Here is an 18,069-nt window from a genome sequence, read left to right on the forward strand (position 1 = left end):
TTTAGAAGTGAAGTTAGTTTAACTATGACAGAGTAACAAGGGCTCAGTCATTACGTCCTTGAGGGGGAAGGGAGCAGGGAGGTTGGGAGAAGCCCCCAGGCAGAGCGCTCCCCAGAGGGTTGGTGGTGGAACGGAGCAGGAGGTGGTGTGAGCCACTGGGAAGGCTTGGCTGCCACCCTCTCACCTGGGAACAGCCAACCCTTCCTGGTGCTCCTAGAAAAGAAAAGCCACAATCTCTTCCCATTTACAGAAAGGAAAAATCCAGGTGAGTTTGTATTCAACCAAATGCCTTTTTACCAACATAAGCTCTTTGCATTAATTTTCTGGCATCTGATATGCCTTTGAAAATTGCCAAATACATTCAAGGAGAAGCTACTTCTGCTCCTTGAGAAATCCTCCCCTGTACTCACACAAGAGTAGCTATAGCTAAGGGCCTCTTCTTTGTCACTGGGGGCCATGCAAAGTATCTCCTCCTCTCCCCCCATCACATAAGATCAGTAGGTGGCTGGACATTGCCTGGGGGCAGACATAGAAATTGACTTGCACAGCAGGCAAGAGTGGGTACCATGTAAGACGCAGGAGCCTCATTCCCATGTCTCACCCCATAAGCTGCTGCACCTAAAACCACCTTTCCTCTTGCATGGTGAGACTATCATTGTGAATTGGAGGTGGGTTTTGGGGACTTGTTCGATTGGTTCACTAAAAGTCCTTTTATTGGGACAAATGCATACTCCCGTGGAAACATCTTATTACTTCAGCACAAAATAGGAGAGTGGAAGAATAATGATATCAGAACAAAACAGGAGCAGCTAAAACTATGCTGAAGGGCCAGGAAGGACCAACTTCCTTTCAGATAAGTTTGTATTTATCTTTAAAAAATCTCATGTCATAATACAGGAGTGCAGCAGGTGGGGAAAGAGGTTGCCTGTAGCAAGTTCTACTCCTACCCAACCCTGATTAAGAGGCAAAAGGCGCCCACACCATAGGTCCAAATATTTTAAAGTTATCGATCAAACTTACAAACTGCTAAATAGAATATGTCCTTTTCTTCCACCTTGACAAATATGCCTCCATAATGACTTGGACACCCAGAGCTGAATCTAGAATTTTCTTTCCCACTGGAGGTGTCAACATGGGAACATCCAGTCCTCAGCTCTGGAGGGGACACAGTTTGGTAAGGGATAATGGTCTAGAAGGTGACTGCAGGTTCTTCATAGGCCTCTTCCTTGGGTTCCATGGATGCCTCACTCAGTGGTCTCTCTTGCTGAGGTCTAGGGATGATACTGTCCTGGAAGATAGGATAATTGCAAGAAAACCTGTGAGTAGCTGCCCAACCTGTTGTATATGCAAAAAATTGAATTCAGTGCGTTCACCCATATCACCAAGGTTGAAGGAATCTCAACACCCTCCACAAAAATGATTTAGCTACATGTTAAAGGATGGATAGACCTGAGAAGGACGGCTTAGACCCCCAGGCAGAGAAGTGTTCGAGCAGTCTGGCTACCCAGGTGTGGTGGGAAAGCATATTACAATTCAGAATATAAGATGGAAAAGGAAGGTTGGAAAACCTGGTGGAGAGCCTGGATTGCTCAACCGTGGGAGTGTTTTGAGCTGAACTGCACCCCCTCCTAAGATACATATGTTGAAGTCCTAACCCCCAGTGCCTCAGAATGTAACATTATTAGGAAATAGGGTTTTGTCAATGCAGTCAATTTAGAATTGGTCCTTGGCAAGTGGGTTGGTCGGGGGCAGGGGCGGGGGGGTGGGTGGTTAATCAAATCTTACTAGTGTCTTTGTAAAAAGGGGAAATTCAGACACAAGGACAGACACAAACATGGAGAATGCCAAGAACAGAGACAGAGGTCAGGGTGATGCGTTCACACACCAAGGAACCCACAGGCTGCCAGCAAACCCCCAGAAGAGAGACCTGTACAGATTCTCTCTCACAGCCTCAGAAGGAACCCACCTGCCAACACCTTGATCTTAGATTTGCAGCCTCTAGAGCTGTGAGATGATGAATCTCTGCAGTTTAAACCACTAGGCTGTGGCTCTCTGTCACAGCAACCCTAGCTGACTGACACAGGGAGTTTGCCTGTGCTCTCAAAGCATGGAGAACCATGAGAGGAACACAGAGGTGACATGTGGAAGTCATTTTCTGGGATGATTCGTGTGGCAGGTGTGAACAAGTGCAGGGAGCATGGGTGGAGTCAGCAGTGGTGTCTGGCTGGTCTCCTAGCGTCAGCAGTAGAAGGGTCCATGGCTCCCTGCAGGTGGAGGGATGTGAAGACCAGCCATGGCCGGGGTGGTTCCTGTCTGCTCATTGCCCTCCACCATGACCATTAGCACCCTGGCAAAGAGCAGAGCTGTCAACAATGGTGTTTATAGCAAGCATAAGGCCTTGGCAATGCAGAGCAGCTCGCTGCACACAGTATCACAGCACACAGCAGTATCACAGCCCCTGATCCCTTAGCCTACAATTGGCTTCTCTGTGGATGTGGTGATGGGAGTACCAAAAATCCTTCCATAAAGCAGGCCGTTTAGGAGGGCCTCACATCTTCAACAGCACAGGATTCAGGGCTGTCTCACTGCAAGGTCAGTGCAATGAGAATGGAGTCTGGCAGAGAAGGGAGACACCACAATGGCATCTTACCTAAACTTGCACTGTCACAGGGTTACCATGAGGGTTAAGGCTACTTGCCTCCACCCAATAAGCAAATAACTTGGGTTGACTCCCAGTGCCTGTTGGAAAATCAACTTGGTTCTCTGTCTTCACATGAATGTGGGTCCATCAAAGACTTTAAGAGAAGGGGGTTATGTGAGGATGGTTGGTATGAGGAGTTTGCAACACTCTCCTAAAGCCAGGGAAGAATCAGTAAGAATGGATTTCACAGCAAGAGCAACAGCAGCATTTGTCACGTCCCTGCCTAATGAGCGTCTCTGGCCTCCATCACTGCAACAGGCACCTGATATGGCAGAAATTTGATAATGCCTTGGGAACATAGGACTGAACATCTCAGGGTTTGGAACAACCAAAATTTCATTCCAGCCCATGGAACATGACAATGCACATTGGCAAGGCTCCCTGCTCATCACTGCTGCTCAGAGGCCAGGCCAAAAGGCACCAGTTTGAATGCTGGCCATGTGGCAGGCCAAAGAGCTCTGTGTGACCTCACATTGAAAATCAAATGCACATCCTTGAGGTGCTCTCTGTTCCTAACTCATGACCACAATGAGTCATGTGGCACCCCAACACCCCAACAAAGCCAGAAATAGCTAGTCTTTGAGTCTTCCTCATGGAGAACAGAGGTCAGCAAGGTTTGATGATCAACATGGACAGCGTCCCCATAATCCTGCAAGATTGGCATTATCCTCCTATTTCACACGTGAGGCTCAGAGGAGCTACGTGACTTGCTTGAGTGGACATTTAAACTCAGGCCAATGGATTTTTTCAAGTGTATCTTTTCATTCTAATTTGCTTCTCTCTCTCTCTCTCTCATGCGCACACACACACACACACACACACTTCATACATATACCCATACATTCTCATTTCCTTTCCTTTTCATTGTGTTTGGGCAAAACAGGATTCCTAAGCTTCAGATGGATCTCATTCCTCTGGAGGTTGCTCTGTACTGAGATGTGCGTCTTTACAAATTGAAACTTATCTTGAAATACTCAAAATACTGAACTCAAAATAGCTCAGTTCAAAGTTCTGTCATCATAAGAAAAAATAAGAAGACTCTAATTTTGCCCCATATCTGGGAGTGCCATAATTTTGTGTAGCATCAAAAAAATTAAGAGTGAAAATAGAACAAGTCTTAACCCTTGCAAATGTTCACTCTTTGTACAGTAAAAAGCTTGCGGCTTGGTTCTTTGGGCAATTATGTCATTCCCCACAGGACTGACTGTCTGGTTCAAGTGCTGTTTTAAAACTGAGCCTTTAGTAGATGTAAGCAGGTTTTAATTTCAAGGTAGCAGCAAATTGTTAGGAATGATGAAATCCAAGCCAGCGTATGAAATATTAGGAGTATTTGTGCTTTAACGTGTATAGCTCCATTGTCAAGGAACCAAAGGCAGTGAGGGAGGATGACTCAGAAAATACATATTCTGAATAATCCTGACATCAGAGAGAGCTGACAGGAAAATGCCTTTGATTACTCAAAGACAATTTGGGAAAATATCAGCTGTCTATTCTTGCCAGAATTGCAAAGGACTTTGAAAAGATCCTTTTGAATGGAGTGGTATGAAGGGAAACAAAATCAGGGTGGGATGGTGAGTGAAGCTCTTCTAAGAAGCATTGCTGCAAAATGTCAGAGAGATGAAAAAGTAGTGAAGGGGAAGATGAGGTTGAGACAGGAGGTTTTCTTTTGTTGTTGTTGTTGTTGTTTTTTAATGAGTAATATTAGATCTTGTATTTTATGAATTCAAGTGAAATGTGGAATCCTAACTTCCATTTAGGCCTCTTTATGGTCCCATTTTTAAATATCATCTTGAGTATCAGATAGTGTTATATTGGTTTCACTCATCAAATATGGTTTCTAAAACTCACAGACAAAAGCCTAGTCTCATTTGTGTCTCGGTCTACCTGCCTTTTCCACCGTTCCTTCCTCCTTTCCAATAACTCCAATATTCTTCCTTTCAGCTTTTCCTTTCTGTTTGAAGAGCTACCTTTAGCAATCATTTGGGGTAGGTCTTTTAGAGACAATTTTTTTAGTTGTCCTTTATAGGAAAACGTCTTTATTTTCCTGAAGGATAATTTCAGCGGGTTTAGACTTCATTGTGGACAATCCTTTTCTTTCAGCCCTTGAAAAATGCTGTACCACTTTCTTCTGGCCTCTGTGGTTTCTGTTGAGAAATCTGCTGTCATTTGAGTGGGTGTTTTCCTACAAGTGGTGTGTCATTTCTCTCTCTCTGCTTTTAACAGTTTCTTCTGTGTCTTTGGATTTCAAAAGTGTAATTATGACATATCTTGGCATGGATTTCTTTAGGTGTATTCTATTTGGGATTTATTCAAAAAGCTGAACAAAATATGTAAACAAAGAAAGAGTATTCAAAGATACAACACCAGAAAACTCCCAAAATTTGACAAAATATATAAACCTTTGTTTATATAAACGAAATATATAAACCTTATGTCTCTGAATACTCTTTCAGCCTCATGGTCTCCTCTCCTTCTGAGACTCCAAAAATATGAATGTTGGATCTTCTGTCAGAGTCCCACAGGTTCCTGAGGCTCTCTTTGTTTTTTTTTTTCTAATCTATTTTCTTTCTGTCGTTCAGATGAGGTAAATTCTATTTCTCTGTCTTCAAGACCACTGCCTGACACACTGGCAGACTGCAATTGGGGGAACCTGAATAGGATTGGTCTGTAGAATCATTGCTCATTTGAGGTTTATAGTCATGATTTAAGATGAAACCAGTCAGTCCGGTTGAGTGATTGATAGTTTTAAAATCAAGTTCTGCTTGGACACAGACAGAAGGAAGAAAGATACTTTCACTAAAGCAGGTTAGGGTTTGGCAGGGAATTCTACTGGAGTAGAGGGCATCGGGAAGTTGATTATAATGACAGTCCACAGAGGGAGTGAAGGGATCGTCAAATGGAAGATCTCAGTGAAGTTTAAATTGCTTTGGAATTGAAAGAATAGGAGGCAACACTCATGTTTTGAATGCTCAGAGTTGAGATCCTATATATTGGTGAGCCCAAGATCCCAGATATGATGGAGGAATGACTGGTGGTAGTGGGAGGGAGGAGAACATAGATGAAGAGAAAGCAGTGACAGAGGAGTAGATATCTGGCCGACCACAAGACCACCAATATAATTTATCTTCCAAATGGGGAGGCATGAGAATGAAAGTGGTGCCGACGATAATTACTTCAGGACAATAGGCCTAAGCCAGGACACTCCAAGAGAAACCATGACATATGGCCACCCTAGGCATCCATGAGGTTGGAAACAACAGTGTAGATGATGATCACAATGTAGATCATGATCAGGATGGAGTGTGCACAAAGCTGTGGCTGGATCTAGTGTCTGAAATGACTGAGAAGGATCAAGTAAGGAGACAATGGCAATAACCAGGGCAGGGGATGGCAGAGGCCAGTGAGACACATCCTTGATCATCAGGGACTTCTGGTTAGGAGAGAGGGAGAAGAAAGGTTTGGAAGGAACATAAGAAAGAGGAGAAACCAACCCCACTTCCTGATCCTGATAGAGGCAGTGTGTGAGAAAAAAACCCTGCATCTGCAGTGACAGGGTGTTCCCAGAGAACAGCCAGGTGTCAAAAGGTGAGAGCAAAGATCAGAGGAGAACTTGATAGGACACAGGGCAGAATCCTGGGGACATGCACTGTACTCAGGCTGGCCAGAAGATGGAGGTGGAGGGGAGGGATGCGCCATAGGGTCAGATAAGAACTTGCACAGGACTTGGGGGCATGACATTTGGAGTAGCACCCTCGGATGTCTATTGGGGATGGATGTAGATGGGGATGAGGCATGTGGGCCACAGATGGGATTGATCAGTCTGAAGGCTGAGCTCAGTCATGTGGCTCCTATCACACTGAGGAGGAGCAAGGTGGTATCCACCAGGAGAGCTCATGTTGTTGTGAAGGCTCAGGGTGATGGGTTCCAGAGTAATCCTGGCCTTCTTTGTGCCATCTATTAACTCAGCATTTTTCCTTAAATCCTAAAGGGAAGCTACTTGGGAGTCTGAGGAGGGAGGAACACTTGTGTCCAGGAGGTTGAGGCTGCCGTGAACACTGATAGCGCCAGTACACTCCAGCCTGGGTGACACGGCAAAACCTTGTCTCAATAATAATAATAATTATTATTCTAAGGTAATGCTCAGTTTCTGTTTTGTTCTCCAGGCATATTTTGGTTTACCTTTAAGTGAGCTATGGTGTCAAATACGTCCTCCTTGCCCTCAGGCTTTATTTTCTTAGAATTTGGGGATTTAAGACTCACCTGTTACAGCAATATAACCAAAAAACAAGCTTTAAGTTAGCCTACAGGATGCTATTTGTCTGGCTGGCTGAAAAAACCTAAGTGTTCTGAGAAACCTTTCCATCACCACCAGGCATGGAACTGCTATGGAGAAACTGCCAGATGGGAAAGTGTTCATTAACAAGACTTTAGCATGTCGGGCTGCACGATATAAAAGAATATTGATGTCTTCCATCGAATGCATCTCCCAAGAGAAATCAGAATAAATAAAACCGTCTCTTACTGGCTCCAGATAAAAATTTCCTGATTTCCCAAATCACATTTGAAGGGAACAAGGCAGGGTAAATTCTGTTGGTCCCCATAATGTGGTCAGGACTTGGTAAGCAGACGGAAGGAAGGGGATGCAGTTTCCAGGAGCTGCTCTTCCCTGGCGTCTCTTCTGTGTGAATGGCAGCCTCTTAGACAATGGTTGTGAATGAACCTAGTTTAGGATGCTGGTCTCAAAACAAATCACTTTCTACCTGCCCGTCCTCCCTACGTCATTGAAGACAGTTATTATTAGACAGATTCCTAAATCCTGAGTGTTCTTCTTCTAACCTTGTGGAAAAAGTTATAAAACTGGAAGCTCTAAATATTTAAGAACAACAAGAGTTATTTTAGCTGACTGTTTAAATTTTTCTTCGTGTTTATTTAATTTTTAAAAGGCCCTCCATCGTTGCCCTGTTAGTTGCTCCCACCTCCTAAGCCTGCTCAGTCTTTGTGACAGCTGATGATGGATTGTCCCTACAGACCGTTTAGTTAGCAATTGCAGCTTGTAAATGGCACTTGTTCTTCCAAATACTTCAGATGTCTAGCCATGTACACCAGCATCATTCTGCAGCACATGAATGAGGTCATGGCAATTCTAAAGGTGCCTGTTACCTGGGCATCCACTTCAACACCCACGTGATCCTAATGCTCTGAAGAGGTGTCAGGCACTGGCAATTCAGAGATGGAATACACAGCCCCCATTCCCACCATCTGGTGAAGGCGCACACCTGCTTTGTGGTCCCTGTCCTTAGTGTCTTTCTGGGACCCAATTTTAATGACCACATGAAATCCCATAGCTTGTCTGTCTAATTTCCAATGTTCCCCTCTTTAAACTGTAGTCTAGCTACACTTATCTGCTTATATGGTTCCATCTCTATTGTATTTCATCTATCCAACCCTTTTGTATAAGAAGGCAGGATATGAATGAATTCAATGTAAACAGATACTTCCAATACAACTTGATAGCTGCTATAATAAATGAATGCCTGGAGAGATTTCAGAATCCTGGGGACTTGCACTGGACTCAGGCTGGAGATAAGGGAATGTCTTCCCTAAGGATTTGATATAAATGAAGAATAGCGTGTAAAAGGGTCAGCTCTTGAAGACATGCTTTCATGTTGCAGTAGCTGGGAGCACTTCTGTAAGGGTGATGTATACCACCAAGGTAAGCAAATGGCAAGGTGGGAGTCTGGATTGGAGGACAGATCTCTGATCACAATCAGTCCTAAATGCCATTGCTAGAAAATATAAATATTGTCCAAGGGTGGAGGGCAGTCATTAAAAAGATGCCATGCAGAAGCGTGGCATCATCAGATCTGCACCTTGGGAAGATCCTTGACATCGAAGGTGAAAGGAAAAAGAGAAGGATTCATTTGCTATTGCAGAAATCACTGAAGAATTCATGCTGTACTTCCACTGCAGGTAGTGGTAGTGTAGGTAATTGGGACCATCCCTAATTGAGATTGGGATCCCACTCCAAGGAATGCACCCTAAGTTTCTCAGACACATACGAGAGAGTGGAACTGCAGTGCGTCCTGAAGGCAGTGGTGTTATGATCCACTCTAAACTAGGAATAACCTAGTGTCCCCCAAGTGACAAATGGGAAAAAAGCATGCTCTGTATTAATGCCATGGAACCCTATACAACAACAACTGTGCTTCGCTGCATAGATGAATCTCGAACTCATTCATAACTGTGAATGAAAAAATAAAATGAAATGAAAATCAAGGAAGAGAATACATACCATTCACAGAGAGGGAAATTCAGGGCATGTGTCAGAGAGGAAACTAGGAGAAAAGTAAAGAAGTGATCACTCTTAAACTGGTCTAGGGATTGCCTTCAGAAGGAGGAAGAGGATGTTACCCAGAAGAGAAAACTCAGAACCTTCCAGAATTTGAGGAATGTTCTTTTGCTTGACCTGAGGACTGGTTACTTGGCTGTTTCTGATATACTATGAGGTTGGTGCAAAACAAACAAACAAACAAAAAAAAAAAACATGATTACATTTGCACCAACCTAATATATATGTGAATTTTATGCTATTTTCTTGAATGTTGTATGTCATGATTATTGTAAATGGGTTTTTAAAATGTGAATGGTAAGAAAGGGTGGGAACCTGTAACAAAGTAATAAAGTGAGATATTTTAGAACAGAATCCGTAGGGTTGGGTGAGTGACTGATGGAATCGAGAGGCTAGGGAGCAGCACCTGGAATCACCCTGAGGTGTGTTGTTGAACAGCAGGTGGGATGGTGGCTTTACTCACCACATATGAGTTATGTGTGTAAAGGGTCAGCTTTAGGAGCAAGTCTAGTGGACTCAAACAGAGGAAATCATGAGTTAGGTTTTAGACTTGTCTAGATCCAGATGCTCAGGTCTACTAAGAAATTGGATACTGGCCCAGGGCTTGAAACAAAAGTATGGTTATAAGTTTTTGATTTGAGAGGCATCAGCATTGGCAATCAACATAAGACATCAAGAATGCAAATGGCTAAAAAGTGTACGTGTGTGTGTCTAGATTCATTAATAGAAAAAATATATAAAATCAACATAAAAAGCTCTTGAAGAACTTCTGGAGTCTAAAATTCTAGTTTGTAATGGAATGGTGGAGACAAAAACAGTATATTACAAAGCTAGAAATAAAAGATCAAAGTGAAAGAGGAGAACAAAATAGCTGCTTTTGAAGGTCCCTAAAGGGAAGGAGAGGGGAGGGGAGGTACCTACGAAGGGGTATGAGTTCTCAGGAGAGTTCTTTCTGGTCTGTCTTTAGCTATGGCAGGTGCTGTTACTATTGGGCAGAGAAGATAATGATGCAGAAGGGACAGGAAAAGATGGAATCCAAACCTCAAGTGTTGGCATTCCTCTTGAATAGGGAGAGAAACACCCTCTTACTGCAGAGAGAGGAACAGCAGCTGGGACAGCCGATGCAAGAACAGGAAATGGGATCCTAAACCTTTCTGGCTGATTTTAGATGGCTGCAGAAGGACAGAACGTAGAAGTCCTAGGAGATAAAATCAACAACTTAAATGACCTTGAGCAACTTCACTCCCTTCCAATCTCAAGTCTGTGTACTTCCAACATTACAATTTATGCCAATTGCCACTTTGTAAGGGAAATGAATATTTGGGAAAAGAAATAGTGTAGCATCCATGGTGACCTAATTGGTGTTTCTAAAATCCAAATAATTTAAGTTTCGCAAAACACTAGTGTGGTCAAAGAACAAATATGCACAGTAAAAAGCAGCAGATTTCACTTTAAATATGAAATATTGAAAGAAGAAATGAGCAGCATTGTATCTGCTCTTTCTTTTATTTCTTTCTTCTTTTTGTTTCTCCTTCCTTCCTTCCTTCCTCCCTCCCTTCCTTCCTTTTTCTTCCTTTCTTCATTTTTCATTTCTTTTCTTTTTTTATTTAGAAAGTATGCATTGTTCCAAGTTTTCCCTTGAAGTCTATTCTCAAGTTTGCAGTTGACATGTACAGAAAAAGGAATTGATAACCTCATGAGAAAATGGAAAAAGAAAACAGATGCTTATTACTGTCTCACAGCATTGCTGTCCCCAAATTAATTAGACCAGGAAGCTTGTAGGCTGACAGCTTATCTACCTTTTAATTCTGACCGAGGCAAGACTGAAATTCCTTTGAGAGAACAGGGGTGAGGGTGCCACTGAATGTATTACAAATGACCTGCCGTTTGTTTGGTAACAAGTGAATTGTTACCAAAATCACTGTCAATTTTTTATTCACCTTGGATGAATTGTATTGCAGACAAGACACATACATTTAATTACTGGAAGTTTGGAATCTAGGGATAAATTTTCATGCATTCATTTGCCATGATTTTGAAAAACAAAAACAAAGCAAAAACTCTAGTACTACAAACAGTTTAGAAACCAAAATGAATCACGTTTTCAGAAAACAGACCCACTGGATGGTAGAATTAAAGGTAATTTTAATTTGCTTCTTTATGCTTTTGATTATTACGTGATTTTCTTTTTCAACAAGTATTGTAACTTCTATAATGGAAATAAAGAAAAAACAAAGCAGCTACAGCAGCCACATTCTGGATTGCCTTCCACTCAACCGACCCAGTCAGATGCACCACTGGTCCTCTGAGATGCTTGCACACCTGTGTTCCAACTAGCTGGGCTGCTGTTGTCCTATCCTCGCAGAGCTCCTGGATGCTGACATGCACCTACTTTGTTGGACTCACAGGCATGGACTTCAGCAGCTGAATGGTGTGCTTAGTGTGAAGGATATTAGCACAGAGGTGTGTAGCAAGCAGAAGGGCCCTGCACACAGCCAGATCCTCCTGCCAGCTGAGGACACCAGATGAGTTGGCAAGAAAGCCCATGCCACATCTAAAGCCCTGATGGTGCCAGGACGATGTTCCCCAGGACTCACCAGCTGCCCTTCCTACATCTGGTTGGAGCATCGCAAACACTTATCTGAACATATCCAGCTTACATGGGTGAAGGACTTGAAGGGCTATGCTAATGGCATTCACAGTCTGGGTATATTTCCACATCAATACCCATGAAGCCCTCAATTTAGGCTTCCCAAGAACCAGTTATGCTTTTGCTAAACGCACTTATGCTGCTTCTACTTGATATTGGTATTAATTCAGATAAGCCAATAATAGTGGTAATAAATACTGAGTGAGTGCTTACGGCGTGCAAAGCTAACAAAATTCATTTAATGCTCATAACAATTCTACTATGTATGTACTATTATTGCTTTTTTTTCAGATGTAGCACATCTGAAAGTAACATGTCTAAATTCACATGGAGTGCCAGGTTCAAAACCCAAGTGGTCTGGTTTGAGTTTCCCCCTGAAGCACCATGAAGAACAGAATTGAAGCAGTTGGGCTGTGTTGCATTTTTCCTTCTATTATGGGAAGGTGAAGGGAAGGTCCTAGAGGAAATAAATTAAGGCATAATTCTGGGCTTTGAGGCAAAAAGACTAATAATATTTGCTTGGAGAATATCTATCTGTGGAATACTTCAAGCAAGATATCCATGACTTACAACTGCTTGTGTAATCAATTTACATTCATGCAGCGTGGCTCCTGGGCCGAGGTCACACAGGACTCCCCTGTAGAGAGTATCTGATGAACTCATAACTTACGGTTCTCCCTGTTATGTACTACAGTTGTTTTTGCATCTCCTGCAGCTTCCTGTTAATTCTCTTAGTCTCTTACCATTCAGGTAAACAGTTCAGCAAATGCCTGTCTTCACTGCCCCCCTCCTTCCCACCCTGTTCTCTGCAAATGCTGTCCCCATCCCCCCAGTCCTTAGATCCAAAGTCTGTTTTTAGGTCTGTGAGATTTCTGAAAGCTCTGCTGGCTTCTGGGCCTCTCCACAGCCTGCTTCTGTCCAAGATGGTGATGTTCTCAGCCTCTTGCCCCATCTGCCAAAATTGGCAGATGTTCCAAAGTAACAAGCAGCCCATTAAAGCTCCTCTTCATGCCACACACTCCTCTTGGATGTGGGCTCTGAGGAAGTGGCTCCTGTGAGCTGCCTGTATGGCTCTTCAGGGCATTTCCACAGCTTCTTACATTTTATCTGGCTTTTTCAGTGGCTCTGGGCAAGAACATTGGTCTGCTACAAACTATTTCATCGCATTCAGAAGCAGAACTCCTATATTTCAATTTGGAAAAAAAAATAAAAAAGAAGTGACTTATCTACTGTAGTACTTCTACATGCTTTAGGTTCCACAAATGCAAATGTATTTCATTTTCAGTTTGAGTTTTTTGCTGATACAAGGTTATTGTTCTTGTTTTGAAAAACTCACATGATCTTATTGTCCCTAGAAATAGACAATTACTCTATGGAGTCATGAATTGGTAGGGCTGGAAGGAAACTTGAGGAAATTTAATAAAATGTTCTCATTTTTAAGGTAAGAACTGATGGGCCTAAAACACAGAAAATTGAAGCATGATAAAGCCTCAAATGTTTCTTCTACTTCTCTAGTTTTCAAGTTCTTTTCTCTCTCTTCATGTCTTATGACTTCAAACATCTGAAAAAATAGTTCATATGGGTCATGAATGAAGTCATCACGTGACTTAGCAAAATGGAGGGTGAAATACCAAATAGAATGTCCCCGTACCTCTGGGCTATTTTGCATATGCTGTTGTCCAGACACCCCTGGGATGGCCAAACAGAGTTGCCACTGAGCATCCCTACCTGCAGACATTTGTTTACACAAGAGATCCTCTAACCCATAGGTTTAGGGAAAAGCAAAGGTGCTTAAGGTGCCAGCATTCTGCAGCTCTTGGACTTAGAAGCAGGAGCAGGGGCTCAAGCCCACAAAAATGTGTTGTGTGCGTTGGGCCTACCTAAGCCCCCATGCTGGGGAATACAACAAAGTGTTCTAGACCAAAGAAGGACATCATCTTCATCTCCTCCCTCCCTTACTTCCTATATCCAATTCACCCCCAAGTCCCATTTTAATTGCAAAATTAAAAAATAAAATTAAAATATATTTAAAATTAAATTAAATATATTAAAATTAAAATTAAAATATATTTTAATTGCAAAATATATCTGAGGTTCACCCACTTTTTCCCAGTACCACTGCTGCAACCCCAGATCCATCCTTCTTTATCTCATGCCTGGACTCTTGCAGTAGCCACCTAATGACCTTCCTGCTTCCACACCTGTTCCTCTTCAAATTATTCTTCTCCCATGCTAATATTTTGTAACATATCTACAGTCTTGCCACACCCTCGCTTAAATCCTTCAGATTATGCTTTCCGTATGGAATATCCTCCAAGTTCACACCTTGGTCCACCCTTCCCCCTCCATGCCCATCTCCTGCCACTGTCCCTGCAGGGCACCCGCATTGTGCACCTGCCATGCCAGCCTCTTCTGTGCCTTCTGTATGCTTTTTTTCCACTTCAGCATATTTTCTCTAATGAGAAGCCCTGCACCCACACCAAAAACACTCATGTGCATGCCTTGCTCCATACCCTACCAGTCTCAGCTTAACTATCAGCTTCTTAGTATACCATCCTTGACCCTCCCATTGTCTCTGTCATTGACACGGCCCATTTTTTTCAGAGCCTGTCTCACACCCCTATTCCTTCACTTTATATTCTGTCTAAGCCACTAATGCTTCATGATGTCAGGATCATGTCCATTTTATCGCCTCCTGTGAAACAAGCCCCCTATTGCCTGGCGTGCACTAGATACTCTCTAACGGAATGCACTTATGGATAAATGAATGCAGGAAGATATGGGAGGATATGCTCTTCACTTCCAGAGTTGACTGGATTGGGTAAAGTTTTCTTCCAGAAATACTGTTCAAAGGCCTGGAATGACTTGCCAAAAGATGGAAGCAACCCAAGTGTCCATCGACAGATGGGTGGAGAAGCAAAATGTGGTCCATTCATACAATGGAATATTATTCAGCCTTTAAAAACATGGAAATTCTGACATATGCTATGTAACATGGATGAACCTTGAGGACATTATGCTCAGTGAACTAAGCCAGTCACCAAATGACAAAGACTGTATGATTCCACTCATAAGACAAGAGTCAAATTCATAGAGACAGAATGTAGAAGGGTAGTTTCTAGGGGCTGGGGCAGTGGGGAAACAGGTGGTTAGTATCTAGCAGACACAGAATTTCAGTCTTGCGAGGTGAAAGCATCCTGGGGATTGGTTGCACAGCAGTGTGTATATACTTAACACTGCTCAACTATACATTTAAAAAATGCTTAAGATGGCAAATTCTACATCATGTGTATTTTATCACAATTATAAATAAAAATGTAAAAAAAGTGATGAATGACATAAAAACAGACATTCTACATATTACATGTTTGTAAGAATATAGAGAAAGACATAGGTCTCCTGACCTGGAGAAGGAAGATTGAAGAAGGATGAGAGGAATCTTAAACATTTTATTTATACTGCCTATATTGTTTGATGATTACAATTTGTTTGTTCATGTTCTTAGAAAAAAGTCCTCAATAAAGCCACAGATCCCATGAAAAAGTGGCAGAGGCACAACTGAAATCAGGTTTTAAATGCATTCCTTTTACTCTCTTACCAGTAGACACACTCACAGCTAATTTTTCATAACAGACCATGTCACAACACTGGATAGTTTCTCTTGGCCTAAAAATGCCTATTTTGGTCACATATTGTATGGGCCTTCCAGTGAAGAAAGGGACTTCTCACCCCTGTAGAGAGAAAGAAGTGTACTAGACTCATTGAGTAGCAATCCCGAAGTTGGAGAATATTCCTGAAGAGAAACTTCAGGAAACTGCAGGTCATTTTTTGCCCCATGTACTGATTAAAGCCCAACACCCATGTAAGATGTATAGAGGTCTAACCTGCTACCCCACTGAAAGAACGAATCTCATTCCTCCAGAGGAATATTACCCGCAATGCAGAGCCTCCAGAACAAGTGGGCAGTAGGTATTTGAAGTCTGCCAAGGGGAGTTTGTAAGTTTATTTTTTTTACTCAGGGGTAGGACAATTCTATTCTACCCTACTGTTTCAAAGGCAGTTTCAGGATGAGTGGATTTTCCTGCTAAACTGCTTAACATGATTTATTTGTTCTTGTTTTTGTTTTTTGAGACAGGGTTTCTCTCTTGTTGCCCAGGCTGGAGTGCAATGGCACAATCTCTACTCACTGCAACTTCTGCCTCCTGTGTTCAAGAGATTCTCCTGTCTCAGCCTCCTGAGTAGCTGGGATTACAGGCATGCGCCACCACACCTGTTTAATTTTGAATTTTTAGTAGAGACAAGGTTTCACCATGTTGGTCAGTCTGGTTGCAAACTCCTGTCCTCAGGCGATCCATCTGCCTCGGCCTCCCAAAGTGCTGGGATTACAAGTGTGAGCCACCGTGCCCAGCCCCTTAACGTGATTAATATATGGGCCGTCTCCCTGTGCAGAACTCCTGTGTAGAGATGGCAACGATTCTTGCAGCAGGGATAACCCCTGGATTAGGAAAGAACGGAGGGAGGGAGAAAGGAATAATAGCATGCACCAGGTAAACAGGATGGAAAGGGGGGTAATTCTGGGCAGATAATCATATAATAATCATGGTCCTTTAAGAAATCTTATAAAATAAGTGTTGCTTAGCACAAGATGTGCAGGAAAGGGAAGAAAGTTAAATGAGGCATCTAGACCCAGACATCTACAAATTTGGCAGAAGCTTCATTTGTTTTGAAAACTTAAAGAAAATAATTTGTGGCCGGGCGTGGTGGCTCACGCCTGTAATTCCTGCACTTCGGGAGGCCAAGGCAGGTGGATCATGAGGTCAGGAGATCGAGACCATCCTGGCTAACATGGTGAAACCCTGTCTCTACTAAAAATACAAAAAATTAGCCTGGCATGGTGGTGGGCACCTGTAGTCCCAGCTACTCAGGAGGCTGAGGCAGGAGAATGGCATGAACCTGGGAGGCAGAGGTTGCAGTGAGCCAAAATCGCGCCACTGCACTCCAGCCTGGGTGACAGAGCAAGACTCCGTCTCAAAAACAAACAAACAAACAAAAAAAAAAAATGGTGCAGCACACCAACATGGCACATGTATACATATGTAACAAACCTGCACGTTGTGTACATGTACCCTAGAACTTAAAGTATAATAAACATATGTCTATATATTTTTAAAAATTCTAAAAAATAAAAAAATGTAAAATTTAGGAAGAAAACTCCCTTTGGAGTCTTAAAATTTTGTGTTAGCAATTGTTTAATTTCTAATTAGGTTAAAATTAGGAATTACCAGGGGTAACTTTTGTACTCCCAGATTTTCCCAACTACTCAAAACTTACATTTTGTCTATTTTCAAGATTGATTATATTTTAAAAATCTTTACCTATAGTTATGTTTGACTTTCATTTCTAGTGTTGTTTATTTGTGACTTACCCCCTTTTAAACTCCATTTTGCTAGGACTGGTCTGCCGATGCTTGCAGCTATTACCTTCTGAATTCCCTTCCTTCCCCATATCCTAAGTTTGCTGGGTTGTTCATTTTCTAGTCTTCTGAGTTGGATCTTGGCCTGTGAATGTCCGTATTTCTTTTTTGGCTCCATGTTCCTCTCCACACACCTCTAGCTGCATCCCACACGCCCTGACGCAGGGGTATTTTCAGTGTCATTCAATGCTAAGTACTTTGCCCTCTGCAATTGTCGTGTAGCATTTTCAGTTTCATCACAATAAACCAGGATTTTATGACATGAGGGCTTCGTGTCTGTGAGACACACACGTGTACGGCTGTTCCCTCTTCGCTCAGCCCTTCACCCTCCCCAAGCCCTGGTCTTCTCTTTGGGCCTGGTCTTGTTTTCCACACAGATGCCTGGATGGAGCCATGTATCCCGGCCGTGTTGCTGGCCCACTGGGCAGAGTGCTCAGTCCCATCACCGAAGCGGCAGCGCACGCAGCCCTGCCTTCATGGGACACAGCTCCCGCCTGCTCCTTCCTAGTGCCGACTAAAGGTAAAATAATCAAGCTTTTAAAGAATTAAAGTGAGTTTTATTCAGAAGTCTCATTGAGGGCTACAGACAGAGGCCAATAGCCTGGGAGCAGCTCTTTAGAGGGGATCTATCAACGTCTCTGGCCAGGGTTTCAGCCCATAGCTCGGATACAGGCGGTAAGGGTTCAGTATGAGCAAAAGCCCATCAAAATTGCTCAGAAGTTATATTAAAGCAGAGCCAAATCAAGGCTTAAGTGTAAGAGTACACTTACAGATTATACATTACAGAGGCATAATCACTAACTGGTCATACATTATCTTCTTTTCTGAGACAGAGTCTCCCTCTGTCACCCAGGCTGGAGTGCAGTGGCGCAATCACGACTAACTGCAGCCTCAAC

The 18,069-nt window shown here is 42.7% G+C and overlaps 1 long non-coding RNA gene across 1 annotated transcript; it reads right to left on the reverse strand.

Annotated features, from left to right (window-relative positions):
- Window positions 1-1,095: 1,095 nt before the first annotated feature.
- Window positions 1,096-17,484, reverse strand: LOC103891487 (uncharacterized). Its single transcript, XR_008509502.2, has 2 exons — window positions 17,126-17,484; window positions 1,096-1,288 (listed from the first exon to the last, which is right to left on the reverse strand). It is a non-coding gene; the product is annotated as an uncharacterized LOC103891487 (long non-coding RNA).
- Between the last annotated feature and the right edge of the window lie 585 nt (window positions 17,485-18,069).

The sequence above is a fragment of the Pongo abelii genome, chromosome 13 (genome assembly GCF_028885655.2).
Source record: "Pongo abelii isolate AG06213 chromosome 13, NHGRI_mPonAbe1-v2.0_pri, whole genome shotgun sequence".
In the NCBI taxonomy this organism is placed as follows: domain Eukaryota; kingdom Metazoa; phylum Chordata; class Mammalia; order Primates; family Hominidae; genus Pongo; species Pongo abelii.